The 26,186-nt window shown below is 39.6% G+C and overlaps 1 protein-coding gene and 7 non-coding genes across 8 annotated transcripts in view; 5 read left to right on the top strand and 3 right to left on the bottom strand.

Moving 5' to 3' along the window:
- The first annotated feature begins 371 nt into the window (after positions 1 to 371).
- trnal-cag (transfer RNA leucine (anticodon CAG)) lies at positions 372 to 454 on the top strand. Its single transcript has one exon. It is a non-coding gene; the product is annotated as a tRNA-Leu (tRNA).
- Positions 455 to 1,396: 942 nt separating this feature from the next.
- trnal-cag (transfer RNA leucine (anticodon CAG)) lies at positions 1,397 to 1,479 on the top strand. The gene has a single exon. It is a non-coding gene; the product is annotated as a tRNA-Leu (tRNA).
- A 1,459-nt stretch (positions 1,480 to 2,938) lies between these two features.
- trnal-cag (transfer RNA leucine (anticodon CAG)) lies at positions 2,939 to 3,021 on the top strand. Its single transcript has one exon. It is a non-coding gene; the product is annotated as a tRNA-Leu (tRNA).
- Positions 3,022 to 5,077: 2,056 nt separating this feature from the next.
- trnal-cag (transfer RNA leucine (anticodon CAG)) lies at positions 5,078 to 5,160 on the bottom strand. The gene has a single exon. It is a non-coding gene; the product is annotated as a tRNA-Leu (tRNA).
- Positions 5,161 to 6,002: 842 nt separating this feature from the next.
- Positions 6,003 to 6,085, top strand: trnal-cag (transfer RNA leucine (anticodon CAG)). Its single transcript has one exon. It is a non-coding gene; the product is annotated as a tRNA-Leu (tRNA).
- Positions 6,086 to 7,053: 968 nt separating this feature from the next.
- On the bottom strand, positions 7,054 to 7,136 carry trnal-cag (transfer RNA leucine (anticodon CAG)). The gene has a single exon. It is a non-coding gene; the product is annotated as a tRNA-Leu (tRNA).
- A 335-nt stretch (positions 7,137 to 7,471) lies between these two features.
- trnal-cag (transfer RNA leucine (anticodon CAG)) lies at positions 7,472 to 7,554 on the bottom strand. Its single transcript has one exon. It is a non-coding gene; the product is annotated as a tRNA-Leu (tRNA).
- Positions 7,555 to 12,415: 4,861 nt separating this feature from the next.
- Positions 12,416 to 26,186, top strand: part of LOC110170302 (phosphatidylcholine:ceramide cholinephosphotransferase 2-like) — a 29,734-nt gene continuing 15,963 nt past the window's right edge. Inside the window, exon 1 of the mRNA XM_020935948.2 lies at positions 12,416 to 12,538. The gene's annotated coding sequence lies outside the window, so the exon portion shown is untranslated. The remainder of the gene's footprint in view (positions 12,539 to 26,186) is intronic.

Below are 26,186 nucleotides of genomic sequence, written 5' to 3'. Positions count from 1 at the left end.
GGGCCTCTATTGCTCGAGTGCCCAGGGCCTGTTCCTGAGCAGCCAGGATCAGTGCCTCTGTGTGTCCTTCAGACCAGCCCTCTCAAGTCATTGGTAGGATTTCTTGATATCAGCCACTTCAGTTCTGTTCCGGTGGTCCACCCCATGTAGGGGCTTGTCCTGCCATGATGGTCCCTCCAGCACCTCTTCCTCTGGACCCCACTGTCTGAGACCTTCTCTGAGCTCCTCATCTGTCGGGGCCTTGTCAACTTATTATTTACTTATTTATTTAATTAATTATTTTGAGTATTTTTGATACTTTTTAATACAGTATTTTGCCTGTAGTTGCACCTTTCTGACACTTGGAGGCAGTATAGAGTTTGTGGTCACATGTCAGGATGGCCGAGCGGTCTAAGGCGCTGCGTTCAGGTCGCAGTCTCCCCTGGAGGCGTGGGTTCGAATCCCACTTCTGACAGAGAAGTTTTGAGCAGTGCCAATAAACAGCAGCAGAGTTTAGTCGTGTAAATGTGTGTATGAATTACAGTTAGACATTAGTAACAGTTAAAGATATTAATACACACTACTTACTTCTAAATCAGCCTAATACACTTCACCAAAAAATAAATACACAAAAAGAAAACTACAACTACCATTAAAAGAAAAGAAAAAATGTAGAAAAACAGCATTCTGACTGTGGTTGGAGTACAGTTTCTACAGATGTGACCTGTAACTCGGTCTGGTGTCCATGTTGATAGAAAGCATTAATGCCCAGTGTTGGGGGAGTAACAGATTACAAGTACCGAAGTTACGTAATCAGAGTACAAATTATGAGTAACTGTATTCAGTTACAGTTACTGTTTCAATGAGAGGTAATTTCAGTTACTTTGTTGAAGGATTAATGCCTCATACAGTTTCTGCTCATTAATTCGGCTAATTGACCTGTGCAGGGTGTGGGGTCCAATTAGCATAACAATGAATGGCCATAATGGAGCTTCCACACCTCTGCACCTGACCTGGCACTTATTACACTTATTGTTCTCTTGTTTGTTTGGATTTAGGTTTGAGGATGGGGTTGTAAATAGGAGATAGATGGTGTCTGAGGCCTCCATTTCTGTTTAGAGAAGGATTCTCTTTCTTAATAAAAATGGCTTCTTTCACTCCCCTCTCAAACCATTTTTTCTCTCTGGCTAAAAATCTGTAACTCACTGTCCTCAAATGAGTGGCCTGTGGCTTTTACGTGGAGATGTACGACAGACTGAGGTCCACTGCTGCTAAATAGAATGAAAATAAAATATCAATGAACTTTTTTCTTTTCTTTTTCTTTATTTTTTTTTTTGTGTTTTTGGACCGTAACAATATTTTGCCTGTAATTGCACCTTTCTGACACTTGGAGGCAGTATAGAGTTTGTGGTCACATGTCAGGATGGCCGAGCGGTCTAAGGCGCTGCGTTCAGGTCGCAGTCTCCCCTGGAGGCGTGGGTTCGAATCCCACTTCTGACAGGAAAATTTTTTGAGCAGTGCTAATAAACAGCAGCAGAGTTTAGTCGTGTAAATGTGTGTATGAATTACAGTTAGACATTAGTAACAGTTAAAGATATTAATACACACTACTTACTTCTAAATCAGCCTAATACACTTCACCAAAAAATAAATACACAAAAAGAAAACTACAACTACTATTAAAAGAAAAGAAAGTAGAAAAACAGCATTCTGACTGTGATCGGAGTACAGTTTCTACAGATGTGACTCGGTCTGGTGTCCATGATGATAGAAAGGATTAATGCCATACTGTGACACATTTCAGACAAACCAATAACACCCTCATGGAGAAAAGCAAACAGTGAACACTATTCACAAATGAGGAATTTTCTATAATGAAACATGCTAAAAGTAATACATAAATACATAAATAAATAATATAAAACATAAATAAAAATGAAAAAAAAAAGTGTTTCTCACCTTCCACGGTGGTTGGTCTCTCCCTCTCATTCAGCTCGGGTTCTCTACCAGAGGCCTGGGAGCTTGACAGTTCTGCGCAGTATCTTTGCTGTTCCTGTCCTGCACTTTTCTGGACTGAGATGTCCGTTGTTTTTCCCGGTATCTGTTGTAGCCTCTTCCAGTTTGGAGGTTACAGCCCTGAGTGTCCGATCAACACAGGCACCACTGATGCCTTCACTTTCCAGGCTTTCTCCAGCTCCTCCTTGAGCCTCTGGTATTTCTCTAGTTTCTCGTGTTCCTTTTTCCTGATATTACCATCACTTGGTATTGTGATGTCCACCACCACGGCTCTGCTCTGTTTCTTATCCACCACCACTGTGTCTGGTTGGTTCATCACCATCCTGTCCATCTGTATCTGGAAGTCCCTCAGGATCTTGGCTCGGTCATTCTCCACAACCTTTGAAGGTGTTTCCCACCTTGATCCTGTGGTCTCCAGCCTGTACTCTGCACAGATGTTTCTGTACACTAGGCCACCCACTTGGTTATGTCGCTCCATGTTTGTTTCCCTGCAGCATCTTACACCTGCAGTTATGTGCCTGCACTGTCTCAGGAGCCTCTTTGCACAGTCTCCACCGTGGCTCTTGTCTGGTGTGGTAGATCTGGGCCTCTATTGCTCGAGTGCCCAGGGCCTGTTCCTGAGCAGCCAGGATCAGTGCCTCTGTGTGTCCTTCAGACCAGCCCTCTCAAGTCATTGGTAGGATTTCTTGATATCAGCCACTTCAGTTCTGTTCCGGTGGTACGCCCCATGTAGGGGCTTGTCCTGCCATGATGGTCCCTCCAGCACCTCTTCCTCTGGACCCCACTGTCTGAGACCTTCTCTGAGCTCCTCATCTGTCGGGGCCTTGTCAAATTATTATTTATTTATTTATTTTGAGTATTTTTTAATACTTTTTAATACAGTATTTTGCCTGTAGTTGCACTTTTCTGACACTTGGAGGCAGTATAGAGTTTGTGGTCACATGTCAGGATGGCCGAGCGGTCTAAGGCGCTGCGTTCAGGTCGCAGTCTCCCCTGGAGGCGTGGGTTCGAATCCCACTTCTGACAGAGAAGTTTTGAGCAGTGCCAATAAACAGCAGCAGAGTTTAGTGTAAATGTGTGTATGAATTACAGTTAGACATTAGTAACAGTTAAAGATATTAATACACACTACTTACTTCTAAATCAGCCTAATACACTTCACCAAAAAATAAATACACAAAAAGAAAACTACAACTACTATTAAAAGAAAAGAAGTAGAAAAACAGCATTCTGACTGTGATCGGAGTACAGTTTCTACAGATGTGACTCGGTCTGGTGTCCATGATGATAGAAAGGATTAATGCCATACTGTGAAACATTTCAGTCAAACCAATAACACCCTCATGGAGAAAAGCAAACAGTGAACACTATTCACAAATTAGGAATTTTCTATAATGAAATATGCTAAAAGTAATACATAAATACATAAATAAATAATATAAAACATAAATAAAAATGAAAAAAAAAAAGTGTTTCTCACCTTCCACGGTGGTTGGTCTCTCCCTCTCATTCAAAGAAAAAAAGTTGAAAAACAGTAGTGTACTGAGTATTTTTGGCCTGTAGTTGCACCTTTCTGACACTTGAATATTTTCAGCCCTGGAATTGCCTATCTCTACTGAACTAAAGATAAATGGAGCTGTTCACTTGAAAAATACCACTTCATGACATCACAAGGTGCAGCAGATGTGAGTATGTGGTTATGTTTTTGAGGAGGTAACAACATTAGAACATGATTTAACGCTCACAAGAGTCAATTCTGGCAAAACAGTAACAACATGGAGACGAACAGGTGACATAAGTAGTGCCCTGATGATGACCATGTTACTGCTCCAAACCCCTCTACATGTAATAAAGGACTTGTCATTTTTTTCAGTCTGTGTGTCACATTTTCTAGTCAGGGGCAGGCCACAGTCTGCTGAGATTTCAGTTTAACCCTTGTAAAGCACTTCTCCTGTGGTTTCTAATTTTTTTATGACCCAGACAAGCACTCTAGGTCTTCTCTTCATTTAACTAAGTCGTGTGTATTCATATCTCTTACTATTGCTAATGACTAACTATAATTAATTTATGACAAAAGGAGAAATTCAATTTGTCAGCTGGACAGAAATTTATTTGGTTGAATATGTTTCGCAGCTCTTCAGTTCTGGTCGGAATGCAGGTGGACACTTCCTTATATCTGCCTGCAGGGAGGAGCTAACTACACTGAAATTAATCTGGAACTGACACATCTACTTGTTTACAGTTTCTGTTTGTTAACTTGGCCTACTGGTCTTGCACTGAGTGTGTGGCTCTTCATTCAGAGCCATAATGGATACTTTCACAACTAATGAAATTTTCTGCTGTTTTTTGGTGATGCTCAAGGCTGTCAGAAGTGGGATTCAAACCCATACCTCTAGGGGAGACTGTGACCTGAACACAGCACCTTAGACCGCTGACATTTAAAAAAAAAGAAAAAAAAGTCTGTACTAAGTCTGTAAAAGTTTGTAAAAAAGGTGCAACTACAAGAATACTGTTTAAGTCCAAAAATACTAATAAGATTATAGAAAACAAAACAAAAAACAAGAACAACAAAAACATTTGAGCAAGCCTAAATATAATAGAGGCATATAGACAAGGAGGTAATGCTAGAAAACTTAGTAGTGCCGCATCAAAATGTTTTTTGAGGATTTATTTCTTAGTGAAATGTAATAGGCTGCTTTGGAAGTAAGTATGGTGTATTAATATCTCTTACTAATGTCTATGTACAATGTTAATTTGGGTACTGAAGTCTGCTTCTGTTTATTTTTTTTTAAATTTATTTATTTATTTATTTATTTATTTATTTATTTTTATAATAATTTTTATTTGCAAACTACATAGATTACAACAAATAGGAACCAAACGACATACAAGACAGACATTACGACTGAACATTACATACAAATAGGAACAAAGATGACAGGGGTTGGTGACAGTGTGAACCTTATGTGCGTGTCTGTGTGTATATGCGTGCGTGTGTGTGTGTATGTGTGTGCCGGGGGGGATAGACAGGCTATGCGGATGATCTGATGCTTCTGTTTATCGGCAAGGCTCAAAAGAACTATGTCAGAAGTGGGATTCGAACCCACGCCTCCAGGGGAGACTGCGACCTGAACGCAGCGCCTTAGACCGCTCGGCCATCCTGACATGCCAATATAATCCGTAAGGTCTGTACTGCCTTCATGTGTCAGGTAGGTGCAACTACAAGTTCAATTTTGAATCAGTCAAAATGTTAAATTACAATAGTTTCCAGAGCGATATGCAATCCAACTTCTGTTCTATCTGTTTAGAAGTTAAAAGACTGTTTAAAAGTAATCAAAATGGAGTCCGTAACAGAAAAAAATGAATAAATAAATCATGTGCAATGTGTAAATTTCCTGGTAGAGGGTCGGTCAAATGCTTTTCTTCGTATAGATGTTGTGGTTTTGGGTAGAATGTTTCACAGTATGGCACTGCACCTTTCTATCATCATGGAGACCGAACTAGACCAAGTTACAGGTCAGATCTGTGGAGAGGCTATTGGTATTTTTGAGCTGTTGGTGGTTTTCAAATCTAGAATGTGAATGATTAGATTTGTCATGAAATATCCAAAAGACAAATGCACAATTGGTGAATCTATTAATTTCTATAAGTGATTCAACTCAAGAACTCAAAATCCGGATTTAAACAATATTAATTTTAGCTGACCCCTTTTGTAGTAAATATTATTGGCCTATACAATGTTATGATGTCATCTGAAACCCAGCAATAAAACCACCTGTAATGTAAGGTACAGTTTGGATCGTATAGTTGCAGTATCTCTCCTCTACCACAAGAGGGCAGTGCAGTCCATCATATGTCATGTTGGCCTATTTGTGTTTGTGCTTTTAGCTTTATTAATACATGTAATTTAAAGAAAAATGGTTAACTGCTCTGGCCTCTCTTGTCATTTTGACGTTGTAGTTCTTTGTTTATCCACACCAAGGCAGTATACTTCTGTGTGTAAATATGTCAGGATGGCCGAGCGGTCTAAGGCGCTGCGTTCAGGTCGCAGTCTCCCCTGGAGGCGTGGGTTCGAATCCCACTTCTGACAGAATACTTTTGAGCAGTGCCAATAAACAGCAGCTCATTTTAGTAGCGTAAATGTGTGTATGAATTGCAGTTGGACATTAGTAACAGTAAGAGATATTAATACACACAACTTACTTCTAAATCAGCCTGAACAAATAATACCAAAAAATAAATACACAAAAAGAAAACATTTTTGTTAGGGCACTACTAAGTTTTCTAGCGTCACCTTCTAGTCTCCATGAAGATGTTATTGCTTTGCCTGAAATTTTTGACATAATAAACTTATTCCTCTAGCGTCTGTTCAATTGCAGAATTTATTGCTTAAAAACACACCTTGAAAAGCACGAAGCCAATCATTGAATAAAAAAACATATAAAATAATAACAACATTTTAAATAAACAATGTCTCCATTCTACCAAATATAATTATATCGCAAGCCAAACTTGGCCCCTGGGCCTGAGTTTGACATGTCTGGTCTATAGTTTATATTTTGTATTTGTATTCAGTCTACGTTTATTATCATATTATTATTATTATTATTATTATTATTATTATTATTATTATTATTATTATTATTGCTTTTAGCATGTTTAAAAAATTCCTAGTTTGTGTATGATGTTCACTGTTCACTTTTCTCCATGAGGATGTTATTGGTTTGTTTCACAGTATGGCATTAATCCTTTCTATCATCATGGAGACCAAACCAGACCAAATTACAGGTCAGATCTGTAGAAACTGTACTCCGATCACAGTCAGAATGCAATTTTTCTAGGTATTTTTTGAGCTATGAAAGCACTTGTAATGTAAGGTAGAGCTGTTTCATTCCAGGCAGAGCAGACATCTCCATAGAAACAATCAGGCGACGGACCCCCAACCAGAAAGTTACATAGTGCACCTTAAAAGTAGACTGCATGTTATACACAGACTGTTACGTGGTCTTGAATGAACTTATTTAGAACCTTATTTTGCAAAGTTGCTAAAAAGGTGTTTGTCAGAAGTGGGATTCGAACCCACGCCTCCAGGGGAGACTGCGACCTGAACGCAGCGCCTTAGACCGCTCGGCCATCCTGACATGTGACAGCAAACTCTATACTGCCTCCAAGTGTCAGAAAGTTGCAACTACAGGCAAAATACTGTTAGAGTCTAAAAATACAATAAATAAATAAATAAATAAATAATAAAATAAAAAAAAAATTATATATATTTTTTTCATTTTTATTTATGTTTTTTATTATGCATTAATGTATTTATTTATGTATTTATTTTAGCATGTTTCATTATAGAAAATTCCTAATTTGTGAATAGTGTTCACTGTTCGCTTTACTTCATGAGGGTGTTATTGGTTTGTCTGAAATGTTTCACAGTTTGGCATTAATAATTATTTATTTGCAATGCTCAAAAGCTTTCTGTCAGAAGTGGGATTCGAACCCACGCCTCCAGGGGAGACTGCGACCTGAACGCAGCGCCTTAGACCGCTCGGCCATCCTGACACATGAAGAAGTCCGGTCTATACTGCCTTCAAGTGGAAGTAACACGCAACTGCAAGCGGTGTACTGATTTGGAAATAAATCGTGAAGTCTGTAATTTTAAGAAGCCATGTCGCTGTCTCAACTGGCTTCACATATCAGATACAAATATACAGGAAAATCACACTCTCCCGAATAAAAAGTCATTTATTTGGATATGAACTGATGCTTTAATCGTGTATTTGCACACCACCAGGAGGCAGTGCAGTTCTACGTATTTCAGGGTGGACTGCTGTGGGACTATTGCTTTTGCATGTTCAAGATATATTTAATTAACTAATCATTGCATTTATACAGCGACTTTCAACACAACCGAAGCTCCAACCAAATTGTGATGATTTTTAACCATTCAAAGTGTATTTTTTTATTTAATTAAGCCTTAGTTAGTCTGGTGGTTTATTTTGGCAGTATACTGTTTTTTGCGCACTATAGGACGCTCTGGATTATAAAGTGCACTGTCAATGAATGGTCTATTTTTGAACTTTTTTCACATATAAATTGCACCGAATTATAAGGTGCAGTAAACCAAACACAACAGTTAGATAAGTCAGTCAAACTTTATTTAACGCGTTCACAATAACTCTCAACTTTGTTCAATTGTAACGCATAAAAAAACAAAAAACTGTCTGAGACGTTAAATTGTTGGTGTATTCACAATAAGTCATAATTGTTCACACAGTTGGGTGATTACAGCGTCCATCACGTCCACATCCCTCTCGTCATTATCCGAGTCAGTGTGGTTACTGTTCCCTGGCAGTTCAGTGATGATTCTGGTCTTGGTGAAAGCTCGGACCACAGTTGATACTGATCCTTAGTCCAGGCGTCCACGATCCATTGGCAGATCGTGGTGTAAGTGGCTCGGTGCTGTCTCTCTGTCTTGGTGAATGTGTGTTCTTCTTCTCTCATCCACTGCTCCCACACAGCTCACACTTTCACTTTATAACAGCCTTGAGTTTAAAGTGGGCGTTGTAAACGTGTCTCTTGACAGGTGCATTTTGACATTAAAAGGAATCACAGTATGTTTTACTCCTGATGCTCCTGACTACGGGAGCCGTAATGCTGCAAGTGGAGCAGCTTTGTAGTTTACTAAAGTCGTACTAGGACACCCCAATAAATTCATATATAAGGCGCTCTGGATTATAAGGCGCACAGTCATTTTTCTGATGAAATTAAAGGCTTTTAAGTGCAAACTATAGTGTGGAAAATATGGTATTCCCCATATTCAACAGGATGGGTTTGAATCCCACCTCTGACATTAATCTTTTGAGCAAGTTTCTTCACCTCACCTCATGTGCACTTTGGGTCAAAGCAGAATGACTTATCATAACACCGTCGAATAAATCACCCTTGTGAATGAATAGCCTAAAGCTTTATGAATCTGAAGATAGGAGATATCATTCTGTTGGCTGACTCAACTCAACTCGAGTATTGCAGTACTCTATTACTAAATGGTCACTGACAAGCATGACAACCTTAAAAAAGTGTTAAAGATATTTGATAGGAAATCTTTATCTTTTCATCATTGTCTCATACTACAGAAGTATAATATTCTAAGTTTGGAAATTTTAAAAAATTTAAACTCGCCTGCTCAGTTTACAAGGTCTTAAATGGACTCGCTCCACCAGCTCTGGGTGAGTTCATTAAGCCCAAATCCAGCACTAGTGGTCAGGGAACAAGAGCGTCTACCAGAGGCGACTGTGCAAAACCCTATAGACGCACAACTTGCAGTCAACAGGTGTGATCAGTCAAGGGCACAGAAATCTGGAACAACATCCCAGCTGCTAGAAGAGACTCCACCACATTCAGTTCATTTAAAAGTAATCAGAAACAATGGCTTAAGACAAACCAGATCTGTAACACTAATGTTCTGCTCCTGTGTAAATGTCAGTGTTGTATATTATGCTTGTGTGTAAAAACTTTAAAAACAACACAGTGGACCGAAGTGATGGGCTGTAAACAAATGAAACAGAACACATAACTACAGGTGGAAGATAACAAAGTACAAAAGTAAAAGTAAAATTTTTAAGTAGCAGTAGCATTAAAGAGTCAGTTTCATGTTTTTGTTAGTTCTACCATTGAGTCCTGGTTTAGTCTTGGTTTACATCTAAAGGTAGTCGACTGTATATTGATGGAGGTAGTGTTGAGGAGAACAATCTTTTATCTCGCGTGTTTGTTAGTTTCTGCTTAGATAAAATAAATTACACTTGAAACAGAAATAAAGTCCAGATAATTTACTTATTCCAAAGTCATACTTGAGACTGAATATTTACACCTATACAGTGATTTATTTTATTTATTTATTTATATATTGGATCATTTACAGCAAACAAAAACAAAACATAAACCATGACTACATGGGTCATGACAGGAAGAGTCCGAGCTGAAACAAAAGGTACCAAACACCTGCACAACAAGTTTGCATTCACAGCTCCACTCACTGTACATATAAATAAACAAAATATAAATTAAAACAAACAAAACTCAACGCACAATTCATCAACTCCAGAGCTCCATATTTTCCAAAACACAGCAGTCTATAGTCTTTTTAAAAGGTTTCTACAGTGTTGGACTGTTTAAAGTTATTGCACCGAATATTTTACAAACCAAAATCTCTACCAGAAATTTCTTTCTTCCTCGTTCTTATTTTTATTTTATTTATTTATTTTTCCCCGTTTATGGTCATACAATTTAATAATAATGTTAACAAAAGCGAAATTTTTTTATCATTTATGATCGTGCAAAATAAACTACAATGAGAATGAAAGAATGTAAGGATTTTTTGTTTTTCGTTTATGGTCGTACAGACTAATAATAATGTTAACACAGGCGTAAAAGTTCATCATTTATGCTATACAGTGATTTTTATACACAAACTATAGTGGGAGGCGACCGTGGTTTAGATTTTGTGCCTCTTCGTTGGTGCTCAGGTCAGCCAGGCCTCTTGACACGTTGCACAATCTTCTCCGACTGTGACAAGGATCCCCCTGATTCATCTCACTTCCCCTTACATGAGCGTCTTGCTGGTGTTATCAGGGTGATGAGTCGTGAGTCGACCAAAATAATTCCCAGCATGCAACGCGCGCTTTTGTCAACAATGAAACTCGCCTATACACCACCTAAGCCTAGTCATTTATCCTAACAATTCCCTCCTTTGACGCCTTTTTATGTGTCAACCAAAAGCTGCAATAAAGCTCAATGATTAGATATGTGCACATTTTTGCAAATAATAAGAAAACTCTTACCTCACCCTTGGAGAATACAGCACCAAAACCATTTTTTATTCACCCCAAAAACTCTTCTCTTACCCTATAGCACACTTAAACGCTGCTTGTCCGTCCTCTGAGTTAGTCATCCTTGACCTGTTTCTCCTTTGTCTGTGCTGTGGTGTTGGTGGTGTGAACTCTGGGTGGGAAGCAGCGTCGCGATTAGGGTTTGATTCTAAAAAGAGAGAGATCATCAGTGCAAATGTGAAGCAGTAGATACACACCACCTACAGTGTTGGGGAGTAACAGATTACATGTACCGGAGTTACGTAATCAGAGTACAAATTATGAGGTTAGGTTAGGTTAGGTTGCTTTATTTGTAGCCTTAGGTAAATTTGCTTTGCAGATTTGAGAGTAACTGTATTCAGTTACAGTTACTGTTTCAGTGAGTGGTAATTGGATTACAGTTGGTTGAAATAAATGGATTACACGGTGCTATTTTCCTGTTTTCACATTTTGGGCTATTCCCTTTTTTTTTGTTTTTTTTGTTTGGTAATTTCACTCATTGCCGGACACTAAACCAGGACTAAACCAGGACTAAACCAGGACTAAACCAGGTCTAAACCAGGTCTAAACCAGGTCTAAACCAGGTCTAAACCAAGTCTAAACCAGGACTAAACCAGGACTAAGCCAGGACTAAACCAGGTCTAAACCAGGACTAAAACCAGGACTAAACCAGGACTAAACCAGGACTAAACCAGGACTAAACCAGGACTAAAACCAGGTCTAAACCAGGACTAAATAGGACTAAACCAGGACTAAACCAGGACTAAACCAGGTCTAAACCAGGACTAAACAGGACTAAACCAGGACTAAAACCAGGTCTAAACCAGGACTAAAAAGGACTAAACCAGGTCTAAAACAGGATTTAACAGGACTAAATCATGCCGCACGGACCTTGTCTCCTCCTCTTCTATCAATAATATGTTTAATCTGGTTAAGTAAAGTCTGGACTTTTTATTTTCTTTTAGCAGACAAAACAAAACATCTGGTGTTTCGATTTCCTCGTCTTTGCTTTTCTACAGCAAATCAAGTAATATGAAGTATTCAGATTACATTACTCACTTTAAATAATTTAATGGATTATGTTACAAACTACATGTTGGTGTATATAATCTGTAATCTGTAGGGGAATACATTTTAAAAGTAAACTTCCCAACACTGAATACAACACCACCTAATCCTAGTTATTTATCCTGTCAGTAGTAGTAGGAGGAGTAGGCTAGATAGTATTTGTAGTATTTTAGCTCTATTAGTTCATCTCGGTTTAGTTTTAGTTTCAGAGTAAATTACATCGGCTTTAATCATTATTTGAGAATTATAATTGACTCAGAACTTCTCACACCCACTGGAGGAATTACAGGATGCTTCGTCTTGTTCTTATCGGCTCAGGAACGCGTTAGTCATTGGCCCCTCGAAAATCCTTACATTATTACGAAATCAACTCTTGAATTCTCTTGTATCAGGTGAGTCATTTCCGAAGGCAGGTACGAGGGGCGGGGCCTGGCACTGTTGCGTGACACGTACGTACTGACGCTCCGGGAGGACTGGGGTTCACTTTTACGCAGCGCCGTCAACCCAAAACAACCAACGACACGGATCAACTCACGACAGTCATAAAAAGTATTCAGGAGTTTTATTTATTTTTTCCCCCAAACTCGACACACAGCGCGGAGTTTGAAGCGGTGAGTAGTTTTATTTTTTTTGTCATTTTGAAAGAAAAAGTTTGAGGAAAGTCGATCATCTTGTCAGGCGGGCTAAACAGGTGTAGATTAAACGTTGCGTAAAAGTCTCCAAACTTTGCCAAAAGTGCTTGGAAAGTACCTTAAACTTTTCTGTCTTTCACGTAACTTCAAAAATATCGAGGAAATTGAGTCTTCACGCAGATTTCCAAAGCTTTTTTTAGTTAGCTAAAGAAAAAGCACGCGGAATCAACATTAAAACATTATATAAAACGCGCGTAAGACTACAAACAATGCAGATCTCACGTCATGACTTAACAATCGAACTAATTAAAGCATTATTTCGCATTAACAGGAACAGTAATTTGTTCTCGTAACCACAACAAACTGTCTTTTAAATTAAGAGGCTACCCACTACGGTCGTGTTTTATTTTACTACAAACTTCAAGGTACCGGTTTAGCTGGAGGATTTGCTTGTCTGTGCGCTTATAGAGATGGTAATGTAAAGTTTGTTTAGGGCAGCCACAGCCCCAAGGCGCGATACACGTGTGTCTCAAGCTGTGGACCCGGGACAGTCCCAGTTTTGAGCCCCTGTGTCCCCTGTCCCTGCAGATCTTTACCAACATAGTGATTTGTCTCAGTTTTACAAGAAAGTAGTGTATAAACAGTGTTGGGAAAGTTACTTTTAAAATGTATTCCCCTACAGATTACATACCCCAACATGTAGTTTGTAACATAATCCATTAAATTACTTAAAGTGAGTAATGTAATCTGAATACTTTAGATTACTTGATTTGCTGTAGAGAAACAAAGACGAGGAAATCTTCACATAAGATGTTTTGTTTGCTAAAAAACAATAAAAAGTCCAGACTTTACTGAACCAAATTAAAAATATTATTGATAGAAGAGGAGGAGACACGTCCACGCAGCAGGATTTAGTCCTGTTAAATACTGTTTTAGACCTGGTTTAGATCTAGTTTAGACCTGGTTTTAGCCCTGGTTTAGACCTGGTTTAGACCTGGTTTAGATCTAGTTTAGACCTGGTTTTAGTCCTGCTTTCGACCTGGTTTTAGCCCTGGTTTTAGTCCTGGTTTAGACCTGGGTTCAGTCCTTGTTCAATCCTGATGTAGTCCTGGTTTAGTGTCCGGCAATGAGTGAAATTACAAAAAAAAAGAAAAAGAAAAGGGATTTAGCCTGAAATGTGAAAACAGGAAAATACCACCGTGTAATCCACTTATTTCAACAAAGTAACTGTGGTGTATTAATAACGAGTCGGCTGCACGCATTTAACAACTTTACTGTGGGACTGTAATCCAATTACCTCTCATTAAAACAGTAACTGTAACCGAATACAGCTACTCATAATTTGTACTCTGATTACGTAACTCTGGTACATGTAATCTGTTACTCCCCAACACTGTGTATAAAATACTCAATTCTGACTTAACCCTTAACCAAATTTCATCCGTTTTGACATCAAAGAGTCTTGAAATTCGATGACTTTTCCTAAATTCTGCCAAAACGCACAAAAATGAAAATATTTAGAAATTTTATAGTTTTGTACAGGTGCAACAAATGTTTGGACACTGAGGCTGGTTCAGGTCTAACCCTGTTGAGATGGATTTTAGCTCTAGTGTGAATCAAATGAAGGAAAATGGAAGTTTTAGAGAATTTTGAAACTGTACAGACCATGTTTGTATGTATTTTTTATGGGACAGTGTTGACAGAGTTCAAGAGTTGTTTTGAGATTCCCCCATGCCCCAGGTTCCAAGAATTAGACACCTGTTTGTTTTTGAAGGAGCAAAGGGGAATCTCAAAACAGCGAAAGAGTGATCATCCTGTTTATGGAGCACATAAAGAAAAGAAGTCAATTAAATGGGAGAGAGATCTTTTCTTCTAAGTTTGTTTTCACTCAGGACATCACAGTTGTCTCATACATGCAAAAGAAGAACATGAAAATATGAAAATGTGGTCTTCCTGCTCTTTGAAACATTTATATTTAGATATTACACATATTTATTAACGTGGGACAGTCTATTTAGACATTCTAAATAGAAAGATAGACACTTACTATAAGGGAATTCTTGGTCCAGGTCAAATTGAACCTGAATCATACTATGAAGGCTTAAAAAATGAACAGTTTGTAAAGGTTAAAGGTGCACTGCGCAACTTTTCTGGTGGACGGTCTGTCACGTTCTTGTCTCCATAGAGATATTATTGTTTATCCATCTGGCATTTATTCATTACAGATGTTTTTATTGCTCAAAAATACATTCATTCCTCTTGTGAATAGGTGCGACTCTCCACACATCTGCTCTTATCTCTTGTGTTCATTGGTTTAATCGACCCTGTGGAACATTCTAGACAAAGTGATAACATTTCCATGGAGACAAGCTGGTGGCAGACCCTCCACTAGGAATGTTACACAGTTCACTTTGAAGTAAAAGATACCAGAGTAAAGATATACTCAAGAAAAAGTAAAAGTATCACATGAATAAATCGAGTTTTAAAGTACACGTTTAAAAATGTACTGAAAGAGTAAAAAGTCATTATTAGTATTAGTATTTTGTGCGTATTTTGTGATCTAATAAAGCTTCAAGTGTAGTGATTTAGTTGTTGATATGTTTGTGTTTGCTCAAACTAAGCATGTTCAAAACAAACCCTCAGCCTTTTCAGCAGGTCTCAAACTATAATAGAAACTACTTTTACTTTTCAGTCCTAGTAAAATGTAATGGAGTAGAAGTGAAATGTTAGTCAGACCGGCGCCACCTAGTTAGTGCCTCTGCTCAATTTCGTTTCTCTCCAGAGACTAGGTCAAGAATCAGAATACACTAGACGGTTTGCAAGAAACTGTGAAGCCATGAGGTCAAACTCAAGCGTCTGTCTGGGTCCCTTTTGTGGAACAGCACAACAGTAAAAGTTGTAGACGAAGCCGTATTTTCTGTGTTGACAACGATTCCCGAGATTGAGGATTTAAAGCTGGAAATGTTTGGTGAATTTTATTAAAGGGGAAAGACATTATTGTCCTTCTTCCTATGGGATTTGGCGCATTAACAAACGTCACGACCAAACAGCAGCGATTGGTTAAATAAAAAAAGTACCTTCCTATTGTCGAGTGAATGAATCCTAATGCTGCGAGGTCACACGGTTTCCACAAAGTGAAAGCAGCTGATGAATCAGGCTAGTGAATCATATACTTACTGCCGGGCGTACACTGTGCAATATTTTCAATCGTGTCACTTAGCTCCAGCTCAAACTGTGCGACCAAATCGCATGGTTTAAAAGTTCACAGCTCACGATTCATGTTCTCACACTGAACGAACAACTTCAACAGAGCGAAACTCTCACGAGAGGCGACTGGAATTCTAACAGGTTTGATATTTTTGCAACCTACGATTGCTGATCGGGAGCTGGTCGTGAGGTATTAAACGGTTCGCGTTACACTATGTTTACTACACGACACACAGTTAAGCCAAAAGTCAGCAAAAACATTTGCACCGAAAAAAAAATTAAAAATCTCAAAATGGGCCAAAACTCACACAGTGTACGCCTGGCTTAAGTAAGGTACAGATTCCTACAGTTTATACTTAAATACTTTATTACTTTTACTTCATTATGTTGAACTACTGGTCTCAACTTGTGGTCTGTGTCCAAGCAAAGATCTCCAGTGAACACCTGAAGGTGCACTGCAGGTCTGTTACTCACTCGTCTCCATGGACGTGTTATTCCCGGGCCTGGAATATTCCACATTGCGACACTGCCAAAGTCTAAAGTAAAGGCAAGTTTTATTCCACTGAAAAATAAATAAAAGCATGTGTGTTCACAGTGAGTGGCTCCTCCATCCACGTCCCCACAGCTTTTTAGTCGTTGTGAAAGTGGAATGTAAAATGAAATACTTTGATGAACAGTCATATAGAGAACTTTAATAATAAAAAGCAGCGAAAGTAATGTTTAGTTTTAATTTGGTTTGGTCCTTTTTACTTTTGTCCTGCCGTAGATTCACTTTTGTCAAGGTTTAGTCCTGGTTTAGTTCTGGTTTGTTCCTTGTTCAACTGTTTTTAACTTTTTCATTCATTTCTTCTTAATAGCTGCTGTCTTAGTTTGCTATTAAAAGTCCTATATTATGCAAAATGGACTCTTGTGAGCTTTAACTCATGTTACCTCATCGAAAACAAACCTGGACTTGTGTTTTGTTTCATTTCCACATGTTTGTGTAAGTCTGTCTATGAGCCTGTTTACACTAGAACGCTTGCGGATAAAAAGGACAAAATATTTTATCGGAAGTGTCTTACGTTTAAATGGTGATGGAGTTTTTGGGGCTTAAAAACGCAAAAATGTGAAACCACACTCTAGAGTGGAAAAGTTGAATCCACGCCACCGTAGACCTGTAACGATAACAGATTTTGCTCGATGATTAATTGACCAAGAATTTATTGCGATAAACGATAATATTGACATTTTGAGACCAATTTCAACTAATATAATGACCATGGAATAAAATGCAAATACACCCTTTCAAAGATCAATAAACCTTACTTTCTAAAGAACATTTAACACAGGAAGTGTTAGACAACCAAAAACAACAGGCCTAAAACAGACTTGTTAACAGAGGACTAGCCTAATGTGTCTGGCTCACAGCAAGGACTTGTTCACAAAAAAGCACTTGAATAAACCACTGCTGAACCAAATACAACCAAAGCAATAAATAAAAATGGATTATTAAGTCTCTGTAACAAAATTGCCCTTAAAAGTGATTTTAGTCACTGACTTACATTGAAATATAGTGTCTTGTCTCTCTGTGGCTGCTGCTGTTGCCTCAGCATTTTGGTCTTGAAGTGTTCGTATGAACCCGTGCACAGGATGCTGTTTTGCTATGAGGGAGCCTCTGTTCTGTCTGGTGTTGTGTTGGTCGTCCCGGGGGCTAGGTTAGCCGTGTCGCTCGGGTTTGGGTTTATGTCGGCTGTTGGGGTTTGAAACATTTCTTCTCGTTGTTTTCGCGCTCGCTGCATTTGACGCATGTGGCTGTTGAGACGTGTCCCGCTCACCAGTGTTGATTCGGCATAATGACTTGTTTTGCCACACGGCGATGAACTGTTTTGGTTCTGACAGCGGCGCTAGCTTGTGCATCATGTTCGCTGCACAGACAGCAGCGTTTTCTGCACTCAGACTGCGCACGCATCCACTGTGTTGATAAACACAGTGCACATTGGTTCAAGTGTCATTACGCTTGTTAAACAAGAGGAGTCAGAGCGATAGAAGCTTCTAACATTCAGTCTCTGAGCGCGAGAGAGCGAGGAAAACAAACAAGCTGCAAATAGAATTTATTGCGGCCGGAAAAGTTATCGAGCTTGTTAAAAGTTATCGTACGATTAATTGATTTATTGATTATTGTTACAGGCCTACTCCACCGTAGTGTTTCCATCTACACTGCCCAAGACGCAAAACTCTGGTCAGATCAGTGCACAAAAACCTGGCACGCATACACAATCGAACTCCACACACTTTTACGTCACTGTATGCACGCAGACTTCCTCCCGAAAACACTCGTCTAAACGCGGACTAAAAAGTGAAGACGTGACGCCACTTTTGCATCTTCTGTTCAGACCGTCATCGCAATAAACGTAGCCTACATCTCCAAAGATCTAAACGCTCTGTTCCACCTCGTGATGTCATTAAATAGTTTTCAAATCAACATCTACATTTTACCAGCAGAGATCGTCATTTCCAGGACTGACATTATCCAAATGATTCTAGTGAAGGTGTATGAAGTTTCAAAACACCATGGAGCATTTTGTGTATAACCTCATGACATCACAAGGTGGAACAGAGTGTTTTTTGTTTGAGAGAAGAACTCAGCGTAACTATGCGTTGTTTCACTGTGAGTTAAACATGTGTGAATGAAACAAAACACAACTCCAGGTCTGTTTGTGATGAGGAAACAACATTAAAACACATCAGAAAATAGCGTAATATTGTCTCTTTAAAAGTTATTCAAAGTGATAAGGCTCATTTATTTTTAACTTGCACATGTATTTGTATTTATTTATTTATTTTGCCTGGTGTCCTTAATGTAGCTTCTGTAAAGTCTTAGTTTAGTTCCCATTTAGACCTGGTTTGTGGAAGTGTTGTCACGATACTCAAATTTCCAACATGATTTTGATTCTAAAGAAAAGAGTCAATACTGATTTGGATTAAGCCCATAGACGTCCAAGTCTGTGTGCTCTTATTTCTGTTCTGATCCAGCTCTAGATCATTCTAAAACTATTCAGGACTGCTTCACTTCTGTCCTGTGAATGAGACTTTTGTAGTATTGATATCTGCTTGAATCAGTTTCTAGTTTTGATACTAGTTCTGGTCTTAATTAGTATCTGATTTTTGATATTTCTGACAACCTTCTTTATGTACTGGTCAAATCCTGGATTAGACCTGTTGTAGTTCTCTCTTTGAGGTCGTTTTTGCTTATTCAGTGGGAAGTGGTATTGTTTAAGTCTTGGTTTAGTCCTTGGTTTAGTCCTGGTTTAGTCCCTGTATAGACCGGGTTTAGATCTCTTTTAGTCTTGGTTCAGCTGAGGTTTAGTTCTAGTTAAGTTCTTTTTCAGCCCTGGTTTAGTCCTGGTTTAGTCTTGGTTTAGTCCTGGGTTAGGGCTGGTTTGGTCCTGGTTCTGTCCTGGTTCAGTCCTGGTTCAGTCCTGGTTTTGTCCTGGTTCAGTCCTGGTTTAGTCCTGGGTTAGTCCTGGTTCAGTCCTGGTTCAGTCTTGGTTTAGTCTTGGTTCAGTCCTGGTTCAGTCCTGGTTCAGTCCTGGTTCAGTCCTGGTTTAGTCCTGGTTTAGTCCTGGTTAGGGCCTGGTTCAGTCCTGGTTTTGTCCTGTTCAGTCCTGTTTAGTCCTGTTTAGTCCTGGTTAGTCCTGGTTTAGTCCTGGGTTAGGCCTGGTTCAGTCCTGGTTCTGTCCCAGTTTAGTCCTGGTTTAGTCCTTGTTTAGTCCTGGTTCAGTCCTGGTTCTGTCCCGGTTTAGTCCTGGTTCTGTCCCAGTTTAGTCCTGGTTCTGTCCTGGTTTAGCCCTGGTTTCCTTCTTTTAGTCATTACTGGTTTAAGAATTCCCGTTTTGTCTGGGTGCTTGTGACGTCACTTTGTGTTTACAACATTTTAAATTGTCCTTAATGAAGTTAGGACCATGGGATCCCAATTTACTCTGACTCACTGACTCTGGACCAGACTGAAAACACACCACCGGCCTCCACCAACCAGGCTCCAGGGAACAGGAAGTCCTCACCAAGATTTTACATTTCCACTTTTTATGTAAGTCGTTGTGAAAGTGAAAAGTAACATGAAAACAGCCATATAGGGAACTTTAATAATACAGAAAGCACCGAAAGTTACGTTTAGTTTTAATTTGGTTTTGTCCTTTTTTACGAATTTTGCCAAGGTTTAGTCCCAGTTTAGAATCATGTTAGTCCTGATTTAGACCTAAGTTTTGTCAGGATTTAGTCCTGGTTTAGATGTTTTAGCTCTGGCTCTAGTCCTGGTTTTGTCTGAGTTTGTTCCTTTTTCAGTCCAGGTTTAGTTCTGGTTTCTACATGGTTTAGACCAGGGGTGGGCAAACTAAGGCACGGGGGCCATATGCAGCCCTTTAAACCTTTTAATCCGGCCCGCCGAACTGGAATAAATTACAATAATAAACCTTGTTGATGTTTTATTTTTCATGCATTTCCGGCGTTTCCCAGTAGATGGCGTACTATATATATATATATACACACATTGAAGTGCGGCGTATTATGTTGGCTGCAATGCTTTATGGGAAAGTGTTCTTACAGGAGTTATTCGGACCTTGAGTGAAGTAGTGGTGTTCAAGATATAACATTGCACTGCTTCCATTTTGAGTTGGTAAAAATGAAAGACAAGAATCTTATAGATGTTGTGTTATAAGTTTTAACGCATAGAATGTCTTAAGAGTTTTGTTATATCGCATGTGACTTTGTGGCATGGGTGCTGTTTCTTATTAAAACCTAATCGCTCACAATTCTCCTTCACCTGTGGTAAACAGTAGAGCAGGTCTGTTCATTTTTATGTGTTCTGAATCTTTCAGGGCAATGTCGTAGCGCTTAGTGCGTTTCCTACATAAGCGTAAATACGAATATAATGCAGCCGAGCTCTTAACACGTCATGTCCTGTGTTCTGTCCGGCCCTTCAGGCAAATTTTAGGACCCTATGTGGCCCGCGAGCCAAAAAGTTTGCCCACCCCTGGTTTCGACCCACATTAGTCCTGATTTGGTCCTGGTGTATACTTGGGTTTTGTCAGGGTTTAGTCCTGGTTTAGACCTGATTTAGAGCTTGTTTCTTCCTGGTTTTAGCCACATGTTAGTCCTGGTTTAGGCCTTGCTCTAGTCCTGGTTTAGTCTTGGTTTGTTCCTTGTTCAGCCCAAGTTTATTTAGTTTAGTTCTGGTTTCTGCCCGGATTAGCCCCATGTTAGTCCTGATTTGTTTCTTCCAGGTTTAGCTCCATATTAGTCCTGGTTTAGTCTTGGTTTGTTCCTTGTTCAGCCCAAGTTTATTTTGTTTAGTTCTGGTTTCTTCCAGGTTTAGCTCCATGTTAGTCCTGGTTTAGTCTCTGCACTGGCCCCTGTGGTTCAGAGAATAGACTTTAAAGCTACGTCCACATGACAACGCTCCTGGATTTTTTTCTTTGCGGGGTGAAAAAAATTTGCATCCACACACGTGCCAGATCAGTAAATATTCACGTCCACACGGCAACGGAGCACTGAGGGAAAACAATGTAATACAGTTCTCAGATTTGTCCACTCTGGAACCCATTCTCAAAAAACTCACCCAAAATGCCAGCTCCTTGTGGACGAAAAACCAAAACGAATAAAAACTTTTCCGTTTTGACCAAAAACGTTGTTGCGTGGACAGCCCCTAAAGAAAATTGTTGTGCACTAGGCCCATTCATGACTTATTCATATAACATGTGAGTCAGTATAGTCATTCGTTTTCTGTAATTTTTACCGAAACAAAAACCTAAAACAAAAAACCTAGACAATGCATGCCTCTCTTTACTGTTGGCAGTGATCAGATTGGTGAAAAATAGGGACACCTGAGACATTTCTTGAATAAAACTGGGACAAATCAATGGTTTTGGATAAACCTGCTGGGACAGGGGACACAGGCTCAAAACTAGGGCTGTCCCGAGTAAATAGGGACGTCTGATCACCCTAACCAAAGTGCATCTGTGACATGTTAGTGCCACATGACTCATCTGGACCTCAGGGACTGGCCTCCTGCTGTAGTCCTGGTTTTCTCGGTTTAGACCCATGTTAGTCCTGGTTTAGTCCTGGTTTAGTCCAGACTTAAACAGTACCTATAGGCAGAGCAGATGGTGTGAAAAATGACGCTGTGATGGTATTTAGCGAGAAACAGTCACATAGTTCTGCTGTTGAAGGAACACTACACTAACTCCACTAACACTGCAGCTACCCCCTGTTCTCATGTCATGCTGACTCATTTGATTTGAAGCAGACCTATTCTGCAAATATGGACTTTTGAAAGTGTTATACTTGTTTTCCCTTCTCATTTTTAACTTGGTTCAGTCCTGGTCCAGTCCCGGTCCAGTCCTGGTCCAGTCCCGGTCTAGTCCCGGTCTAGTCCCAGTCTAGTCCCGGTCTAGCTCTGGTTCAGCCTTGGTTTGGCACTGGTTTAGTCCTGGTTTAGCCCTGGTTTAGTCCCTGGTTAGTCCTGGTTTAGCCCTGCTTAGTCCTGGTTTAGTCCTGGTTTAGCCCTGCTTTAGTCCTGGTTTAGTCCTGGTTTAGCCCTGGTTTAGTCCTGGTTTAGCCCTGGTTTAGTCCTGGTTTAGCCCTGGTGCAGTCCTGGTTTAACACTGGTCCTGGTTCAGTCCTGGTTCAGTCCTATTTTCAACTTTTTTTGAGATGGACTTTTCAGAGCGCTGCAGCTGTTTCCCTTTCTCATTTTACTCATCGTTGGAGCGCTTCGTGCATGTGTGAGGAATCTTGAATCACTGATTTTCAAAATAACACAAAATCGAGCTTGAAATTTTAATACTGTCACAACACTTAATTGCAAACAAACTCCTAACTAACGAGAATCATAGTCTGGTTTATCTGGGTTATACAAAATGGAATCTTGCTGACACAGCCCTGGGTGGTGCGCGCTCCTCGGTTTGAGAAACACTGTTGTAATGATCCTTACAGTAACACTCCCTTTTGAAAGTCTATACCTGTGTTTGCCTTTCTCTCCGTATTGTGAAAATGAGCCCGTCTGGCCCTAATCCTGAGGGTGGGTCCGTCCTGGTACAGTGTAGTTTACATTGAGAGAAAGAGCTTTAAGTCATTAGGTTACATAATACCCCCAAGTCCACACAAAGACACCTGCTTTAGTCCTGGTTTAGTTCTGCATTAGTCCTGATTTACACATCGTTCAACGGACTACGCACGCAATTTTCTGGTTTATGTTATAATGTAGTTTCCTCATCAAATTAATCCGTGTGTCATTCGTGTGTGTGTGTCATTCGGTTATTTTATTCATTATTTGTCTCCAAAACCAAAATGAAAAAACAGGTAATGATTCGTTTTTTCAGTTTTTGATTTTGTGTTTAAATGAAAAATGGAAAAAAAAAAAGGATAACGGCCGTTTCCCGTGTATGTGACTTAAACCAGGACTGGACCAGGTCTAAACCAGGTCTAAACCAGGTCTAAAAACCAGGTCTAAAAACCAGGACTGAAAACCAGGACTGAAAACCAGGACTGAAAACCAGGACTGAAAACCAGGACTGAAAACCAGGACTGAAAACCAGGACTGAAAACCAGGACTGAACCAGGACTAAATCATGACTAAATCAAGTCTGAACCACGATTAAACCAGGACCGAACCAGGACTAAACCAGGACTGAACTGGTCTCAGTCCTAGTTTTGGTCTCGGTCTCAGCCCCGGTCTTATTTCATGGTCTTCTGATTTGGGCAGTATGAGCACCCTGCTTTTATTTAAGAAAATAATTCATATTTCATCCCAAATCAGCAGTTACAGATGCTACAGGACAGAGAGAACAAGAAAAAATGAATTAAAATATGATTTCAAAGTGAACTTCTGCGAGTAAATGAGGCCCGACATTTGGTCTGACTACATTCATGTTTCATTTTAATGTGACATAGAAGCAGATTTTTTAACTCAGTACATCAGTGTGTGATGTGGCTGACTAAACGAGAACATCCTTCGTATCCCGGCACAGCAGTTACCCGAGTGCCGCCTGAGAGAAGGGGGCGTCCGGAGGGAGAATGGGACGCTCGAGCTGGGACTTTGAAGCCAGGGGTACGTTCGAGCCGGCATTCAACAAAACACAACAGGTCTAGATGAGGACTTTATGTTTGGCTTTGGTTCTGGGAGACTTGGTTTAGATTATTCATTGTTGTCCTGGTTTGGTTCTATTACATTTAAGTGCAGGTTTTCTGTTATCTTTTGGTTCGGTGTAGTTCCTGTGGTAAATATTTTTCATAGTTTCACATCAGTTAAAACCTTATCTAAGAAATCCAGACTGATACCTTTTGTGTTTTTGTTTTTGTTTTGTGAGAGATATCAATCTGGTCCCCACGCCCTCTGACCAAATGTGATCGTGTAAGATCATCAGTCATGTATCATTTACAAATAAAATCACATTTCTCTCACCTCAGATGAATTGAATTTCTTCTTTATTTCTTCTGATATAGATGAACCATCCGTGTCCCTGATTGACTAATCTATCTGTCAATCACAGTCATCTGAACTCTATTTTGGATCCTTGGAAAATTAAAGCTCCAATCTGTACAGTTTTTCCCCCAAAATAGACTTTTCATTATGGACGAGTTTACTGTACTCAAAACTTAGAAAACATGTGTCCTAACTGTGAACGGCCTTGTATCCTGACTAATTTTTTGGCCTCCTTCTTCAAGTTTCAATGGAAATGTTGTTTCTTTTGCTTTCTTCAGTATTCCAAAGTATCTAACTTTATATTTCCATGAATCATGCATGTGACTTTCCTCAGAAACGGGTGTAAATATAGAAAATACAAGAAATGGTGCTGAAGTTTAAAACAGAATCCCTCTAGAGAATCAGAATCCTTCTACTTTTCTGTCAACAGAACATTTCTAAATACTTTTAAAAATAATTAAGGCACTTTTAGTCAGTTAAAATTTTCCTATAAAATAAATGTGTTTTCATTATTTTTTAACAGTTTAGATGAATTACCTGTAGCCCATCTGTCACATCATATGATATATTTGAGTGTGTCTCATGTGCACTTTAAAGTGTTAGTTGTAATGTTTGTTTTCTCACTGTAGTTTACATTGGGAAATGCAGGGTTTAGTCTTTATGTAACTTCAGCCCACTTAGCAAACACTCACAAATACCTGTTAACTCCTATAGTCCACGAGTAGTCCTGGTTTATTCAGTCCAGATTTAGTCCAGGTTTAGTCCTGGTTCTGTCCTGATTCAGTCCTCGTTCAGTCCCGGCCCAGTCCTGGTTCAGTCCTGGTTCAGTCCTGGTTCAGTCTTCGTTCACTCCTGTTTAAATTCAGGTTCAGTCCTGTCTCGGTCCTGGTACGGTCCTGGCTCAGTCCCGGTCCAGTCCTGCCTCAGTCCTGCCTCAGTCCTGCCTCAGTCCTGCCTCAGTCCTGCCTCAGTCCTGCCTCAGTCCTGGTTCAGTCCTGGTTCAGTCCTGGTTCAGTCCTGCCTCAGTCCCAGGCCAGTCCCGCCTCAGTCCCGCCTCAGTCCCGCCTCAGTCCCGCCTCAGTCCCGTCTTAGGAGCAGCAGCACAAAGCCCTGATTGATGGAGTCGACCTGTAGTAACCTGAGCCTGGCCCCGCCCCCTCCGCGCACACACTTCCTCATTGCTGTGCTTATAGTAAACACTCAAGACTTTTTCATTCACACGTTTCATAATCCCACTCTAATCGTAAAGGACCATAACTTATCTGTTAAAGGTCCTACAGTCCACAGAACTGACTCTTATGACCTTTTAAGTCATGTTTTAAAACAGACCTGGAGTTGGGTTTAGTTTCATTCACACATGTTTGAGTAACACTGTATTATTAGTCTGTCTGCATCTCCGTCTACATGTCATGAAGTGGTACTTTTCAAATTAACAGCTCCCTTTAACCTTTAGAGATTGTCAGTTTCCGGGCTGAGATTATCGATATGATTCTAGTGAAGGTGTGTGGAGTTCTAAACACACTCTTTATGATACGGTAGGGAAGTAAAAATTTGATACCAGATACAGAAAGACAAAATAGTGTTTAATTATTCTTGTTTTATTGTTCAAAATAGTAGAAAGTAGTAATATGTTTCCTTTGTATAAAAATCAAATTTACGATACCATAATAATAAAAGGTGTTACTTTAAGTCAGTAAAATAATTTGTGGCAATCAGTGGCTGCGAATCACACACACTGAGTTCTACGGTTATTAAAATGACATGTAAAATTCCAAATAATCTGATCTCTTTCTGACCATCACAGGGTTTTCCCATTTACATGTTATTTAAGTAATGTTAAAGGTCCAAAAATCAGATTAGGATCAGATTTTGGTGTGCGTCAAGAGAATAAATTAGACAGGGCTACGCATGAGTGAGTTTGTGCAATTTGTGTGTGTTTGCATTCCGCCACTACATGTGCAG

This window comes from Boleophthalmus pectinirostris, unplaced genomic scaffold (genome assembly GCF_026225935.1).
Source record: "Boleophthalmus pectinirostris isolate CB_2022bp ecotype Guang Dong unplaced genomic scaffold, ASM2622593v1 HiC_scaffold_20, whole genome shotgun sequence".
NCBI lineage: Eukaryota > Metazoa > Chordata > Actinopteri > Gobiiformes > Gobiidae > Boleophthalmus > Boleophthalmus pectinirostris.
This window is presented reverse-complemented; position numbering and strand designations above follow the sequence as displayed.